The sequence below is a fragment of the Nannospalax galili genome, unplaced genomic scaffold (assembly GCF_000622305.1).
Source record: "Nannospalax galili isolate Female #2095 unplaced genomic scaffold, S.galili_v1.0 scaffold109, whole genome shotgun sequence".
Classification (NCBI taxonomy): domain Eukaryota; kingdom Metazoa; phylum Chordata; class Mammalia; order Rodentia; family Spalacidae; genus Nannospalax; species Nannospalax galili.
The window spans coordinates 905,610-922,942 of NW_008360315.1; the positions used below are offsets into that span (position 1 = coordinate 905,610).

The 17,333-nt window shown below is 42.3% G+C and overlaps 1 protein-coding gene across 2 annotated transcripts in view; it reads left to right on the forward strand.

The window, feature by feature from the left end:
• Positions 1–14,984: 14,984 nt before the first annotated feature.
• Mfap3l (microfibril associated protein 3 like) overlaps positions 14,985–17,333 on the forward strand; it is a 45,687-nt gene continuing 43,338 nt past the window's right edge. Inside the window, exon 1 of one of the 2 annotated variants that reach the window (XM_029559545.1) lies at positions 14,985–15,320. The gene's annotated coding sequence lies outside the window, so the exon portion shown is untranslated. Of the gene's footprint in view, positions 15,321–15,549; positions 15,926–17,333 lie in introns of those variants that run through there. The other variant, XM_008824933.2, reaches the window with a different exon arrangement.

Here is a 17,333-nt window from a genome sequence, read left to right on the forward strand (position 1 = left end):
GTTTTCATGCACTCCTTAATTGAATGCTCAAGAAAACTGGAAGCAGAATTGTCAGCCCCATTTTGCAAACTAGGAAGCATGTTCCTTGAGATTGCTATAAACCAAACTTTGAAACCATATTTAGAGAGCTCTGTCATGATGCAAGACTGTGACACTTTAGGAAGGAGCTGAGGATAACTTTAGTGATGGATGATTCCAGGTCTGGTTCAGCCAGCCAAAGGAGTAAGAGGCAGCCTCAGGCAGGGGTTCCAGAAGGTCACAAAGCTGCATTTCCAATACATTAGTAAAACTGTGGTCAGAAGGTAAGGCAAAAATACAAGTATGTAGACAGTTCAACAACACTTAGAGACCTCTCACCTACAAACATATGCTTATCTTACAGCTGTCCAAGAAAAATGAGCCTGACTCCAGCTCGGCCTCTGTATCAGAGATTCAGAAAATGTAGTCAAGATTTGTTATTAACAGCCAACAGGAAAGAATGAACACAAAGGCTTGTAGGAAGGACAGCTGTTGGGGCTCCCAAGTGTGACAACCAAGGAAATCTCAAAGTCTGCATGTAGGATTACTTCAACTTCTAATGCAACTTATGTGTATTTGAATAAAAACCGTATTTGTTCCTGACATAAATTCTAACATAATTGTAATGAATCCTACATGCAGTGACTAAAACATGGTTTCTAATGTAAAGGGCAGTAATGAACTGTCACCAGCAGGTGGCAGCCTTGAAGAAAAGATTTCAGGAAATTTTGGATTCTGAGATAATAAAAATTCAAATATTAACTCATTTTTCAAAAGAATTATATACACAATATTTTTCAATCATGCTATATCCTGAAGTCTTATGGCTAATGTCAACTAAACTTGTTCATTCTATTAACTACAAAAACACAAGCTACTGTATGTAGGAATTGAGTTATTTTATCTACACAATACATTTCTCCACAATAGATGGAAAGATAATGTCCACACCATCCTAAGTCATGGTGGGTAATCAAATCAGTTTAAACACTGATTTTACAAATAAGACATTTAATATAATTTGCCTTCCTATGGATGTCTGTGGAGTATATTACATATTCTTGAAGTCTCATCTATATTTTTTTAATCTTTGTTTTCATTTATTCCAGAATATGTAAAAAATTATTTTCAACTTTTTAGAAAGATCAACATTGTGCTTTATCATATTTAAATCTTATTTAACATGGTATTCAAAGTTAAAGTGGCAAACCCCACTTGGCAGTCATGACAAATTTCCATTTACTCTGAAAATATTTACTGAGTCCACTACAGGAAGACAACACATTTTTCTTTATTGACTTTATTTTCAATAAGGAGATCTCGGTTTCACTGATTAATCGAATGCATTCATCAGGATGCCTCTGCCCAGCAATGTATGTGAACACTAAGAAGTAAAGAAAACAAGTTTCTGATTTCAAGAAATACACTACTTGGTTACAGAGACAGGCCAAAAGATAGTCTTATATCCTTAGAAATAAGCACAACCTGGGACTGAAAATTAGAAACTTTCTAAATTTCCTAAGTACATGACTGCATCTATAGTCCCAGTAAAATGCTCACACTATTGAAGCAGAAAATGATGACTGGTCTGGTCTGTGAACAGTGAGTGTTCACCTGGCTAGTTTCGCTACCTTTGCTTCAAACGTCAGCCAGTCAGAAATCAAGAAATAGAATGGACAAAATTACTAAAGAGTGGTGATACAGAATTGGGCAGGGTCACTGTCTGTGAGGACAGTCAAAAGAGATTCCTAGCTGGGAATAGTAGCTCACATCTGTAATCTTAATACCTAAAAGGCTGAGATATGGGGGGTGGGGGGAGTTGAGGACACGTGTGATAAAAATAGCATCGAGACCCTTTCTATAAATAAATAAATGAATGAATAAGGATTCCTTTTGGCTATGAAGGTAAGCTGGAGCTGGCATGACATTGGAAATTCAAAGAAGAAGAGACAAAGGGACTATTGTATTGGGAAATAGCTATGCATAAGCACAATGTGCCTTATTCTGGTACCTTTGGAGGACTCTACACTTAATTTCATTTTTAAAAAAAATATGCTCTCAGGCTGGAAAGATGTCACCATGATTAAGAGCACTGGTTGTTCTTATAGAGCATCTGGGTTTGATTCCCAGCACCCACACGGTGGCTAACAACCACCTGTAACTCCAGTTCCAGGAGATTCCAACTCCCTCTTCTGACCTCTGCAGGCATTCCATGACACGGGTGCACTTGTACACATGCACACAATATACTTATACAAATAAAAATAATAAAATATTTTTTTAAAGTGCTCTTTGTAGTCCTGTGATATTACATGCAAAATAACAGTTATTTCTAATGAGCTTGCAGGATCTTACTGGTCTAGCCCTTTTGAAATTATCTTCAAGGTAATCACAATTTTATGAGGTGAACTGTGTCTTCCACAGTTGCTGTGATGAACCCCTAATCCCCAATATCTCAGAATCTGATCTCATTTGGATGAGATCACACTGGAATATGGTACTCCATTATAACAACTCTAGCAAACTTAGGGCATATGTCAACTAGACACACTACATGTAGCTCAATAGTCTGTGTCTATAAAATCCAGTTTAAGTATTCAGATGTAGTCAGATTAGAATTGCAGATTGAAGGAGAAATTTGTTTTATAAAGAAGTTATATAAATCCAAAGACTTTGGGCAAATTCTCTTTTGTCGATTTAAAATTAAGTGTGGCTTCTGGTAGAGATCAATAAAAACATAGCCAAAGGGGTGTGAGAAGGCCCCTCTCTGGATCCGTCATCACAGGGAAGCATTGAGTACGGTAACAGCACTCTATGAATCATGGGCTTGTTGAGAGCATTGACCCCACTTTAGACAGTCACACTGGCTTTCTTCAGTCTCTCTGCTTGTTCTTTGGTCAAGGGGTGCATCAGTTGGCACATGTACCCTTTGTGTGACAGAACTGAGCTTTCAGTTCTAAAAGCCGGCCTGAAAGATGATTCAGAATATTCCTGATCCTGATCCTCAAAGTTAAGACTTTTCTTCTTCAATGTGAAGACTGCTGGTTCCAGATAGAAAAGAAAATAAGTGTCCCCATCCCCATGTTCATTTGGCTCACTTATTTAACATCTCTATTTTAATAAACTGATTGAGGTAGCATGCATTAAAACCCTTGTCCAGCTTGTTGATTGTAAACTGTGTGCTTCAAAATAATCAAGTCTGCCTTTATGCCATTGTAAGGACTGCTCAGATGGCAGACAGCAATTTGTGTTTGATCTGTGCTGTTAGAAGGACCCACTTTCAAAATCTGAAATATGCCTGGCGAGTCATGATATTACCCTTTACCTGAAGTAACTGATCAAAGAAAAGTTGAGCAACATGATAACTCTAATCTGATTAGACGAGAACAGAAATTTTGGAGCCCATAGAATCCAAGCTGTCTTGTCATTCAACCTGTGTTCAATAACATGACTAATATAGTGCCCCTGTGACTGCCAAAAACCATTCTGTGGCTGAAATTTCCATAGAATCTTCAGGAATGCATCTTGTTGTTAAATTAGGCCCTCATACTTGGGACCTAAACTCAATGTTTCTGGCATCTAAACCATCAAGCTGTTTCGGGCTTGATCTTGCACTTTGGTCATCCAGGATCCTTACAGAGGGTATCAGTGAGGCCCTGAATGGTACATAAGTTATGAACGATGTCATCAAAAGAAAGTCTGAGAAACAGACAGTGCACTCAAAACCACAGAATAGAAGCACTATGCCTTTGTCCAAAATTGTAGACGGGTGTGAACATGTGCATGAGAGTGCATATGGCGTGTGTGAATATGCATGTAGAAGCCAGAGCTCTCTTCCTCAATCATTTTTTTGTTGATTCAGCTAGGCTAACTAGCCAATGAGCTCGAGATCCACCTTTCTCCACACAGACCCCAGTTCTAGATTTACAGATGTGCACATCCTTGGTGCTGGGTTTGGAGACATGTGCTGCCAGGCCTGACTTTTACATGTGTGCAGGAGATCTAAACTCGGGTTCTCCTGTTTCCATGGCACATACTTTACCAACTAAGCCATCCTCCCAGATCCCCAAAACATTGTTGATGATAAAGTTCAGACATGGAATGAACTTTAGACTGCCTATGAGGCTCTGCATGTTTTTTGATTATCGTAGTGACACACTGCACTAACCTTATGCAATCTCCCTTTTGACAATCTTAAGATGGTTGAACAAAGACTTCAAGAGAAGTCATTGAGTCGAGTGAAATTGAATTTTACACATAAATTATGCCTGTTTTACCATCATGCTATAGTATATTGTGATCTGAGAGTAATAATCAACAGAACAAGACTTCAAGAAGCAGTATGTTGATTTTTGCAGTGCTCGGGAAGGAACCCAGGACTTTGTGCTGGGCAAGTACTCACATTGAGCTACAGTCCCAGCCCATCAGAATGTTCCTGAGCAAGCCTCACTCCAGGATGGTAAAAACAGAGCTGGGACCATGCTGAAACTATTTGATTAAATCAGAAAAGCTCTGTCAGTTTCCCTTCACATCAAAGAAAATCATGTAAAGAACAGTTAACTCCCTGACTTCAGCATCTGACATTCCTGACACAAGACATTCCTTACCATATTTACTCCCCATAGAGAATATATAGTAAAGTTACAGAGATTTATTATTGAAGCAAAGTAAGTAAATCCTATAGATAAAAAGGAACACTGTGGCACCCCTCCACAACTTCCATTCACTTGGGGATTTGGTAGATACCTTCAGGACAGATGGATCCAGGCTGGGGATGTACTCAGGTGATAGAATGCTTGCACAAAGCCCTGGCATGTGGTGACACCTACCTGTAATTCCAGCACTCAGGAGATAGTGATAGGAGGGTCAGAAATCCAAGGTCATCTTTGACTAGATGGTGAGTTGGAGGCTTGCCAGCTTGGGCTGCATGAGACCACATCTCAATTTTTTTATTAATTTAAGAACACAGGTGGGTCTTACTGCTACCACCTAGACATCTGCAGAGATTTTCCTTTCATTCCTGCCTTTGCAAACTTTTTTTACATGTAAGAATTGCCACATGAATCCCAGAACTTGGGAGGTTGAGGCAAGAGAATAGTAAAGCCATGACTTGTCTGGGCTACCTAGAAAGACGTTGTCTTAAAAATATATATATATTGTTTTGAATATATGCCAAAACTATGTTTAACTTTTATGATCACTCTAAGGGATTTTCTACATTCATTTTTACTATACACTAACTTTGGAACCTGCCCTCCAGGAAAAGCTACTCCCAAATATCAGCTTGCTAAAAACCAATAGGCATTGTCCCTTTTTTTGAATGAATAAACTATTCAAAATAAAGTTATTGGATTTCTTGCATATGTTAATTTTCCCCAAAAGGCCATTTTATTAGAAAGTTGCATAAATCTCTAATAAATTAATTTTTTCATCAAAAGACACTTAGCAAGCACCCCTAGGTACATGATCAAACCTGGATGCAGAGACTGTAAGGGCAGATGTAACTTCTACTTCAAGGGGTTTTAACTCTAGTTGGTAAAGTCAGGCAATATATATTAAATGTGATTTGCATAATAAAACAATTTTCAGTGTTGTATCAGATAAAATAAAATCACTTAATTTGGAGTTTAGAAAAAAATCTTTAGACTAATTAAAAATGTAAAATTCATTTTCTTTTTACGGTTGCTGGAATTTTTTCTTGTTGTAATCCTGTCACTGAAAATGGATTCATCACGCTTAATATTTTTATTAATCTTCTAACTCTCCTGATATAATTAAATCATGGGATGTGAGTCCCTCTCCAATTTGTTTTATGTTAAAAAAGATATTCTGGTTCATTTGTAAATGAACTGTCACTATAAATTATGTAATGTTCATACATTGTTAGGAAAATTTGATGTATTTATTTTATAATAAATTAAAATGTATGCCAGAGACTTGATTTTCCTACATATTCCCAATACTAGTTTCACTGGTCTAATCCATTCGAAACGTCATGAATTATATGGCTAATTTCACGTGATGACGTTAAGAGCAAGCCATATTGAAACTCACATATTATGACTCGATTTAGCACTTTACAGAAGTGATGGTGAGCCATGGCCACCTTAATGTTACTCTGACAGTTAAGGCAACACAAGAAAAAACTATTCTTTCTACAAACTATCATTATACACTTATATAATAAAGATACTGATTCTGTTTTAAGAGTTGCCCTCCATTCACAAGAATATGATATAAAGATATACATACTCCCTTCTTAAATTTATGTTTCCTCTCAGTCCACAGTCTCATCCCTGGGCTATCACTATAGATTACATTACTTAATAGCATGAACCATTCCAGAAAAATCTGCAATTCTAAGAAGCTGGGTGGATTATGAAGGATGCTCAAGGAAATCCCCAAGGGCCTATCCTCAGGACCACATGTGGCAGGAATAGGAACCCCTCAGCACAAAAGTGCATCAGGCCATCAGCACATGCTCATAAAAGCAGGGTGTTAAAAGGACAGTGGAGACTCCCTTCAGTCTCAGCACCAGGTTTCTGCCTCTGAAGCCACCAGAAGGGTCTGAGAGGTTGTAAATAATTAAAAGCTATGGCAAATGACTACTCCATTCTTCTACATTCTTCCATTACCTTCAGCCCTGATGACAGAGGTCAGGGGCCAAGAAGTAGTTGGAATATCGAGTAGTAGAGGAATTTCCTGTCCAAAGGTAGCCTTGGGCACCCTCAAGTTTTCATCACCCTGTGATTTAAGCTTCTGGTCTCCTATCCCCAGGTTACAGGTTACAGGTTCAGAAAGTTACAGTTCAATGTGGCCTTCTGTGAGAGAAGATGAGACCCTACTGGAGGTGGAGTTGAGACAGTGAAGGTGACTCTGGAGAAGCTGAACAAGGGGAGCCTCAGAAGTGAGATGATCATTGAAAACGGCAATACTACCTCCTTAACATGCTTCTTCACTATTCGATTCATTCTGTAAACAGGGCTCACACAAATGAAAAAGATGCCTCAGATCTGAGGAGATGGCTTAGTAAGTATGTGTTTGCCATACAAACACAAGTACCTGAGTTTGGATCCCCGGAACCCATAGAAAAAGCTAGGGCCTTAGTAGCACATGCCTGTATTCCTAGCACTTGGCACTAAGGAGGCAGAGACAGGTAGATCTGAAGCTCCCTGATCAGTCAGTCTAGGCAATCAGTGAGCTCCAAATTCAATGAGAGACCCTGTCTCAAAAAACAGAATGCACCCAATGTCGACCTGTGCATAACATGCACATGTACACATGCACACATGCACATGAATGCTTAGACACACATATGACAGCCATGCACACACATGCATACAGAGAAAGAAGAAGGGGAGGAATGAAGAGAGAGAAAGAAATAAAAGAGGGGTACATTCAGGGACCCCAGAATTATGCAACTTCTGTGTTCTTGCCTTCCCCATGACATCACATTTTTTATATCTTAGATTAGACACCAATTATTTAAAGGAATCCTTTACCTGAACCAGTATCTTAGAAGAAATAAGCAGTTACTTCAGCATGTAGATGCTGAACACTGTTCTGGGGGGCAGGCCATCAGAGCGCTTTCACAGGCAAAACCTGGCTTGGATCTGGGAAGTGTCTCCTACTCTTCCAGGAATGAATATGATTCTTCGCATCCCTATCCACCTTCTCCTAAGTCTTCCCATGGCATTATGAAGGGAAAGCAAATGAGCACAGAGAAGAAAATGAAACAGCATGAGAGTAAATTCAAATGAAAACAGAGACAGAAAACCAGATTGAGACGGTTAGAACCCAAAGCACCAAGAGCCAAGGAGAGCACAGTCAAAATGCAAGCCACAGCTTGCTGCCAAGTGGGTGTGGGGCAGAGCAGAGGACTGCAGTCTTTCTGAAGATGACTATTTTGGTGCTTTTTTGTAATACTGACACTTTCAGAGCTGTCTCTGGTTCTCTAGCTTCTCTGGTGCTCTCCCAAATGGGGGTCCAGCTCCTGATGAATTTATATAGGTAGGTAAATGGCTAGTAGATTACAGGCAGCTCAACTTGGAGTGAACTCAGTACTGACTGTGTCTTCCATGGGCAATAAGCAATAGTGGACTTTTAATGTAATTAAATATGATGTTCATGTAGCAAAGATTCTTGAAGATGGCTGGGTATTTCTCTTTCAAGCTCAGCCCATTTTCAGTAATTAGAATTATGGGCCGAAGCACACATTCAGCATTATAAATCACTGCAATCAATCACAGTGGGAGACACCTCAGAGCCTGTGTTCCCTCAACCTGTTTTCTCCCTGAGAGTGCCAGCCAATGGCATCCATTACACTTATTGGTAATTCTGAGCTGCATCTCTTACCCTGCATTCTATACATGTGGATAGTAAATCATGATTTCTATGCAGTTTAAGAAAATGGTCTCATTTCATTCATTAAATACAATCATAACATTCCTCCAGTTTGGGGGGTGGCTGATTTTAAAATGTCTTTAAAATTAAAGCAATGAGGAAGGCTCATTAAAACTAATGGCAGAGGCTGATGATAGAGCTCAGTGGTAGAACACTTGCCTAGCATGTATAAGGTTCTTGGTTTAATCTCCAGCATGGCAATAATAATAATAATAATAATAATAATAATAATAATAATAGAAACACTAACCTATTACACTAAAAAGCCTATGAACCATGGTGCTGGGGGAAAAAAACCACTAACTATTCCTTAGTTAGGTTAATTATTATTCATGTATTTGTTTACACTCTGGGATTATTAGTAGCCTTGTTTTTTTTTTTTTAGAACCTGGCCCAAGTCAGGGAGAAACAAGTTGATAACAGATCAGTCAACAAAGAGAAAAGTCACAGACTTGAACCTGAGGCTAAAGTCTGAATGGTGCTCCAGACGCACTAAATGACCTGAAATGCTATGTTTTAAACTGCCTGCCTCCAACATACCCCCTACATGTGACTTGTTGACACACATAGGAAAAAAACAAACAAACAAACAAAAAAACACTGTTCTCACCTCTGAGAAAATAAGAGAGAATTTATTCTGAAGCCAAATATGAGTGAACACAGCCCAGGAACACAAACTTAGATTACCCCAAATACCACAAAACAGTTTTGCAAAGCTTTTACAGTAATAAAACAAAAGAAGTTATAATCACTTTTCAAGTACATTAGTGAAAACATCATATATAGGCAGGTTTCTGAGAAGCAGGGAAATCTATGCTACAGGCCTCAGATGCTCTCTGATTACATTCTTACCTTTTGGGTTGGTGGAAGTGAGGGGTCTATTCATGCATTCTGAAAAGATTTACCTAATAGTAACAAGGATGTTACAACACACCCAAACATAGGCATTAGTGACTATTTATAGGGCTAAGATAACTCAAGATAATTTGCCTCTAGATCTGTAACATTTTAACTCCCCACAATCATTAAAGTTGTAATCAGTCAACCAGGTTTATAGAATGTTTAATGTAAGTTCAGCTTTTTTCTGGGAACCTCAGTCAACAAGCTCTAATAGATTTCCAAGTCAGTAAAACTTGACTTACTGTCATCTACCTGGTGCCAGAAATTATATAAGATTAGACCAAAAAGAGGCCTAAAGAAGATCCAGAGTTGATGTCTGCCTGAAAGTCAACTGTGCTTCTCATTTCTAGTGCAACCCCCACATAATCCCTAAGTAAAAACACAACTATTCACAAACATACTTATCCTTAATGGTGAACAAACAAACCATCCCCACGATTATGAGCAGGAGAAAAGCTGGGCACCATCCTGGAGAGCACCACACTTGGACACTGCCCTTGGCTGTGAGAAAGAACAGATGTTTCCATTTGTTAAGAAACTCCATTTCCAAGGTTGGATCAAGTCAGACATGTGACATCATCCACATCAAATTTTAGAGTAAAATCCCCTTTCCTGTTGTGAGAACTCGTGAATGCCTTATGTTTGAAGCTTGTCACTGTGCAGTCCTTAAAGGTAGCACCTGGGCTTTGGCATTTGCCTTCCTTATTAGTTCACAGCTCATCTGGTGGAAGGGACAGTCCCCAGAGAAGATGGCTACCAGGTGAGAGCCACCTCTGTCCAGCTCTTCCCGTATCTCCCCATCCTTACCTTTGTAAGCCCCTAGACTTCCCAAAAACTCTAAGGCTACCAGCCACCCACCTAGGCCTCGTCTCACTCTGCCTCAGTCATATCTCAGGGCTTCTCAGGTTTTGCCACGAAGGAGTTCTGTGTTCACAGCAAGATTTGGTTCCATGTCTATCTAAAACATAAAATAGAGACTTCTCTTTCCTTCCCTCTTAATTTTAATAAACAACGCCAACAAGAAAGACATGAAAATCACCTGCACCAGAAATCACAGTGAGACCTCCCAAGCTTACTTTTGGATTTCTTCTTGTCAAAAGCAAGATTGGATTTTTTTGTTTGTTTGTTTGATTACTTGGACAACCCAACTTTAGCTTCCATTTTCCTGGGTAGGGATGTTTGCCTTCCCCTCCTTCCAGAGGAAGTCACAAACCAGAAATACAGAACTCTAAGCTATACACAAGACAAGATGTTTGCAGAATTCAAGCCCAAGGCATCTGCAAAGTCAAATTCTTTACCAAGAGGTCCTCTAGAGAGCTCAGCCACTTTCCCAGTAAGAGTTGCTGTGTCTCTCTCATCAACAGGGCTTCTTGTAATCATCCCATGCAAACATCCACGCGGCTTTCATGAAATCTGCCCTGTACAGAAGGCAGAATACTGAATGCATCTTTTTTCCTGCCAATTGTTTGTCCCTAAACAAATGAAGCCCTGGTGGGGAATTTATGGGGAGTGCTTAGCTGTGGTGGACCTTGGTAACATGGGTTAGCAAACTTTCCAGGAGGGAAGGACTTTGGTATGGTCTTGGAAGGAGGTCTGGAAGGGTGTGGTCCTTTGAGCTGGGTCTTCTGCCTCCTGTGAGTTTCAGGCATGCCATTTGATGTCTGGATTTTTCCAGCTGGATAACTGGTTAGACCACACACATGCTTGCACACCTCCAAAGGAACAGCCTCACTGCACAGGCTCAACCCACAAGAGGGAAGGAAATATTTTTCTAATACTGACTCAAACGTTTTAAGAGGCTTTACTAGCCTTGGCCACCAAGATTACAGAGAGAAGTGTTTGTTTCCTCTCATTCCTCCCCCAATCACTCCCTAAGTATTTTCTGTCAGGTTCCCAGGAACGAAGAAAAGCACGATGTAGAATCATCTCCTCTTATTGCCATCTTTTGGGAAAAGCATAATGCCAAACTTCTACTACCCTGTTCATTCTCCACTGAAGGAGGCCAAATTCAGGAAAGATGTGCTCGAGAACAACACTTAACTTTCATCAGTTACCAAACAAAATTCCTGTATGACTCAGCTAGTACAGAAACAAGCTACTTCCTTGGTTTATTCCAGACTCTCTAATAGAAGCTGAGGCCATTTAATAAAAACACACGTGTAACACTTCTTAAAATGAACTGACTATCCTCTTATACATATGTTTCTACCCAAGAAAACCAAAATAGGGGTCACTTAAAGTTTTAGACCAATAGTTTTTGTTTTTCTTTTCTTTTTTCTCTCTCGCTTTCTTTTCTTTGTTTTACTTTTCTTTCTTGAAGGAAAGCAAGTTTATTCAGCATATGACAAAGATAACAATAGGCATGGCAAGAAAAACCAACTGCCTGTTACATTTCCTTTTGTCTAGAGGGGTGAGGACTGTTTTTCAAGTATAGTGTACAGAATCACCTGGAGGGCTTGTTGAAGTCACTCCCTCTCTGATCACTCTTTCTAGGATGGTCATCACCACCCCTCCAGGTGATTCTGAAGTAGGTGACCACCCCTCATGCTTAGTTCTAAGTATCAGTGGACAATATGATTCTACAGATCTATAAAAAATGTATTAATTACAAAATGGTTAGTTTGGCTTCCTGGGGCACTATGCTTTAAACAGCAAAATTAAATCTATTCTAAGGAGTGGAATAATAGCCTTCAGATAATTAGAAGGTTATAACTATGCTGTCAAAAGGAAGCAAAGTGATGGAGAACAATGGTATGTATGAATTAATTAGTAATACTAGGCCAACTTACATGCCAAGTACACCAGAATGGCTCACAAAACATTCCTTGTTTCTTAAGATGAAGAAATGTACTAGGTTTAAGGATGCTAAACCTGAGATCAGACTTCTACTACTTAGATTACTTAGGATATCACTTTATTCTGTCATTATATTTTTGCAATCTATTTAAACACTTCAAGACAAATATTTTAAATGAATACCCTTTAAATATTATATTGGCACAGTGTCTATCATTCATTAAGTGAATTTTTGTAAGGCATAGCCCTTCCTATCAAGTTGTCTACAATACAGTGAAGAAAACAAAAGAAAATAATTCATGGTTGGGTGTCAAAATGGAGACAAGACACATGGCAGTCACCCCAGGAAGGCCAGAGGACACCAGGCTAAACTCACTCTTGGATGCTTAATATTTAACAGGTGAGCTAGGGTGAAGGAGAGACTAAAGAACTAGCAAGGATGTGGAGACGAGAATGTGGAGGTGTGGATTTGCACAAGAGGTGATTATGAGTGGCTAGGATACAGGATATTAGGAGACATCAACTAGAAACTCATCTCAGGAGTAAGGATAGGATCAAGTCATACTTAAACTTGGACTTTCTACTGAAGGCATTGTGAGCTCGTGTAAGGAATTTTAGCAGATATATTCTAATACAATTCACTGAAAAAGAAAAATCTAAGGAGGCATAAAAGATGGATGGAAGGAAACCTAGAGAGGACTTGCTGAGGCAGTCAGTGCACTGGGCATGATTGGTGGTGATGGGACAGTGATGAAGACTGCAGAGGACAATGTAGATGGTGACACCAGGGGCAATATTCAGACATGCCTAAGGTTAGGGTGGACAGTGCCAGGGACCAGCTGGATAAAAGAAGAAAGGCGGGTACATAGATCTAGAAATTTCCAGATTTGATAGCTATGTGACTGAGCAAGTGGAGGTACCAGTCACCGGCTCATGAATTCTGTCTGGGACATAAAGGGTTTGAGTTTCTTGAGTCATGCCAGTTGAGATATTTGATATATCACATATAAAGGTCTGAACTTGAGTTATAGAGAAGAAAACACAAGCGCAAAGATGACATAAAATATTAACATACACGAATAGACACTAGACAGCAACCAATCAGAACGGTATTTGACCCACTGTAAAATACTCTAGGAACTCACAAGTATGGCCAACTAATACCACGCTGGCACTGAGAATCACCAGAAGGAAGAGAGACCATGGAGAAGCAGAAGAGGAGAGCCAGAGGATACCTACAAGGGGTTGAAAGGAATAGGGTTACATGGAAATGCAGGATGCAAAAGAACAGAGCTCAGAGAACTAAGAACATTTCACATCAAGGTAGACAGGAGGAGAAAGCTTCAAACATAGTGCCAAGATAGAAGCTGAGGAGACAGCTTGCCCACCCTTTTCCCAAGCTACATCCTTTGTCCAGGCTACACCATCTGTGCTGCGCATGTCTATGGAGTCTTGAGCAAGATCCAGACCACTGTTCTAGTCCTAAGAGCAAGAATAGATTCTCAAGGCTAGGTTTGATTTGATTAGAAGGTAACAACATTCCCAGTTTGTTAGGATATAAGCATATAAATATTCTTTAGGAGATAAACTCCTACTAGAGATGGTGACTCCATCCACTGAAGCTAAACTGAACTGAACTGGGGCCAGTCCAAGCCAAGAGGCTGAAATAAAGAAAAATCTCACTGAGGCCAGATCTCAGCAAGCCTCACCTGGCCCTCATCTTCCTGAACTCAGTAACCCCCAATTCAATCTCTCTCTCTCTCTCTCTCTCTCTCTCTCTCTCTCTCTCTCTCTCGCTCTCGCTCTCACTCTCACTCTCACTCTCTCGCTCCCCCCCCCTCCTTCTCTCTCTCTCTCTCCCTCCCCCCTCTCTCTCCAAAGCTGTAAACTCCTTTCCCTGTAACCTTTTTCCACTTCAGTGTTCTGTCACTGAGGAGTAAATGCAAGTCTCCCTTACCTCCTTTTCTCTTGAGTGTTTCTAAGATAGGACAAACTTCTTCTGCAGGTTCTGTGACATTAAACAGGAGTTGGGAGGAAAAGGAATAGTCTGAGAGAATACACAAATACTCGAGAAGAAAAAGAGTATAATATTATGAAATTATTTCAGAGCCGAGAGATAGATTTAATTTAGTTCTCTGGTGCACTTGTAAAGCTTACTGGAGGATAACTTAAAAAGATTAGGTTTCTTAAGAGAGGTTGAAGGTTCTTTGGACTAAGATGTGTTGTTAGTGAAGACGCTATTTAAACTAATGTTAAAGAATAATTTCTGTTTTCAATCTTTTAGGTAAAGATTAGGTTTTGATTCACTTAGAAGCCAGGGCCCATACATCCTGCCACCAAGACCCTCAGCGTGGGTATCTTGCCCACGTGTCGATGCTATTGCGCTCTGTAAGACCAGCCCCCACTGTTCTCCTGAGCTCCGATGAGGTGGTGCTCTGCAGCGCTGCCTCCCCAGCCTTGGGCAAGCCAGATGCCAGAGGCTGCGGCGGGCGGCAGTCTGGCATTGTCAGGAGCATGCTCAGTCGGACCCGGACCCACTTCTGCAGGTCCGAGTCCCCGACTTTGGGTCGGCGGCAGTACTTTGTTTAGTTTGTCAGGGGTAGAGACAGTGATGGACTGCGATTACTCAAACAGCCTTCTGTCTTGTCGACAACAATCCCTGCCCCAGGCTGGACTGTGCCCAGCCTGACTGTGGGAGCCAGAGGGAGCATGGATCTGCGTAATCCACCGCTCCGCGTTTTCTGAGCAGCCGTCGACCTAGGAGGAGGTCCTGGAGCGAAGGAGCCGGGGTGGGGCGTGCCCAGGGGGCGGGCAAAGCAGCTCCAGCGGGGCGGAGCCTGCTCTCCGCCCCAGAAACTGACATGCTCTCGGTTTAAAAGAAATGAAAAAAAAAAAAATCCACCAACGCTGCAGGATCGTGCCCAGAAAACTTATGTAGGTGTTAAAAATATTTTTAGAATACTTATTTTTCCTACTAAAAAACCAACCGTTCGTTAGAGAGAACGTAGAAACTGCAAATAATTTAAGAGGATTTTTTTTAAGCCCCTGGGAATCCCATCACCCAGGCGCCAGCCACGAACACCTGCTGTGCTCTCTGCCAACCTCTTCTATGTATCCGCTCGGCTTTGGACGTTACCGCGCAGTCTCCCGGGAAGGCCCGAGACGCTCTGCTTGCAAGGTGGTGTGAGGACTTGAACGACCCGGTAGGTCAGTGGGTGGGCAGGCTGGTTGCCTGTGGTATGCAGGATGGCACTACAGGACGCCTTTCCCTGCGTGTCCTTGAACGCCACAGCGATGCGACGCTCAGAAAAGTTGCGGTGCTGGCAGCGCCCTGCCCGCTCCCCCCGCCCCCCCCCCGCGCCCCAACCCCCGACAATTACTAGGCACGACTGCGTCTGCCGTGAGTATCCAGGGCTCATTAGTCACCTCGGCGTGCAGGAGCCGGGTCCCGCCCAGAGGCTGGCAGAGTAGAGCATCCCCCCACGCGCACTGCACGGCCCGGATCTCGGGTGGGTAGATCCCACGCTCTTCGGCTCACTCCGCCCCGGCCGCCGGCTGCAGCGAAGACCCGGCGGCTGCGTCCGGCACCGGGCGTCCGCACCGCCCGCAGCCGCACTGGGCATGCTCGGCAGCCGCGGGCTCCGGCGCCGGTAGGTGGGAAGGTCTGCGCTCTGCCAGCCGGGCGCGCAGCCCGCATCCCGGAGAGGCGCGGGCGGAGACGGCTGTTCGGCGCAGGGCGCCGCAGGGCTCTCCGGATGGCCATGGCGAGCGGCGCACGCCGACCACCTGAGTGGCGCAGTGGTGTCAGGTTAGTGAGGGGATCCGGTGGGCGAGCCCGGGCGGCGGGGCAAGCGTGGGAAGGAGCCCCGCGCTGGGTTTGTGGTCAGCGACCCCGGGAGCTGCGGAACTTTCGGAAGCTCGGACAGGCGGAGGCTGCGAGCTCCGGGACGCGGTGCGGTCCCTGCTCCTGAGGGTCGCAGGATGCGGGAGGTCGGTGCAGGGCGGGGACCAGCGGGCTGGGGACAACCGCGTCCAAGGCTCGCGCCCTAACCTTCCGAGGCCGGGAGCGCGCTGTCCACTGCCTGCTGACCCCAAGCCTCTCGGATCTCAGGCTAAGGAGGACGCCACGCAGAGGCGGGGCTCTTCGCCGGGCTGTGGATCTCCTGGGTCACGGTGCCTCAGTTTACCCCAGACAGAGAAGGGGGTGTAGTGGCTTCCGCCCCGAATGCAGTTTGGACAACCCAGGGGATGCCTGGTCCGGATGCTGCAGAGTGCAGCGAGCAGTGGGTGCCTAGAGCCGCCGCCTTGCCACCACCGGGGCTCTTGGAGTTTGTCTCATTTGACACCATAGCAAGTTGACATGGAATTGCCTCGTGGCCTGGATGGGAAAACGTGCTTCACTGGCTTCAAAAGCAAACTGCAAACCTAATTTTGTTTTAAACTGAGCGTCACCTGTTCCCTCTCTAAAATGCCTTGGCATTGCAAATCACAAGGTTTATAAAGAAAACTAGAAAAAAGAAAAGAAAATGTTTGCAAGTGCAGTGTCTGCCCATTCACACTGTAGAAAATCTGTTATGGCTCAGTTGTCAGTGTTTTTAAAGACACTTGTTCAAAGTTTGGTTACTGCAGCAATCTTTATTTTGCTTTAGCTTTATATTAAAAACTTGGAAACCTAGCATTGCAGAAGCACAGTGGTTTTTGAAGTTTTCTCACTTTTTTTCTAGATGAAACACTTTTTCTCAGTTGTTACTATGCACAACATAGTAAACGTGTTCAGGATGAAATACAAGACCAGAAAAGATTTCTTTTCAGAAGAGAGTAAGTTAGAGAAAAGCAGTTCTACTGACATTTGACTAACACAGAAACTGTAATATGTAGCCAAGCAGTTTTACTATTGTTTCATTTTGTTTTACTACAGCTGCCACTATATATTTATTTTAAAAAAGAAGGTTTTGGGGCTGGAGTGATGGCTCAACAGATAAGAGCACTGATTGCTCTTACCAACTATGTGGATTCAATTCCCAGCACCCAGCTAACAACTGTCCTTACCTGATCTGACTCCTTCTGACCTCTGTGGGCATTGCACTACACAGGTACACTTACACACATGCAGACAATACACTCATGCACATAAAGTAAAAAAAAAAAATTTTTTTAAAGTTTGAGAAGGCCCCAGGACATGGATGATTGTGCTTCCTGGTTCAAGTTTAAAATTT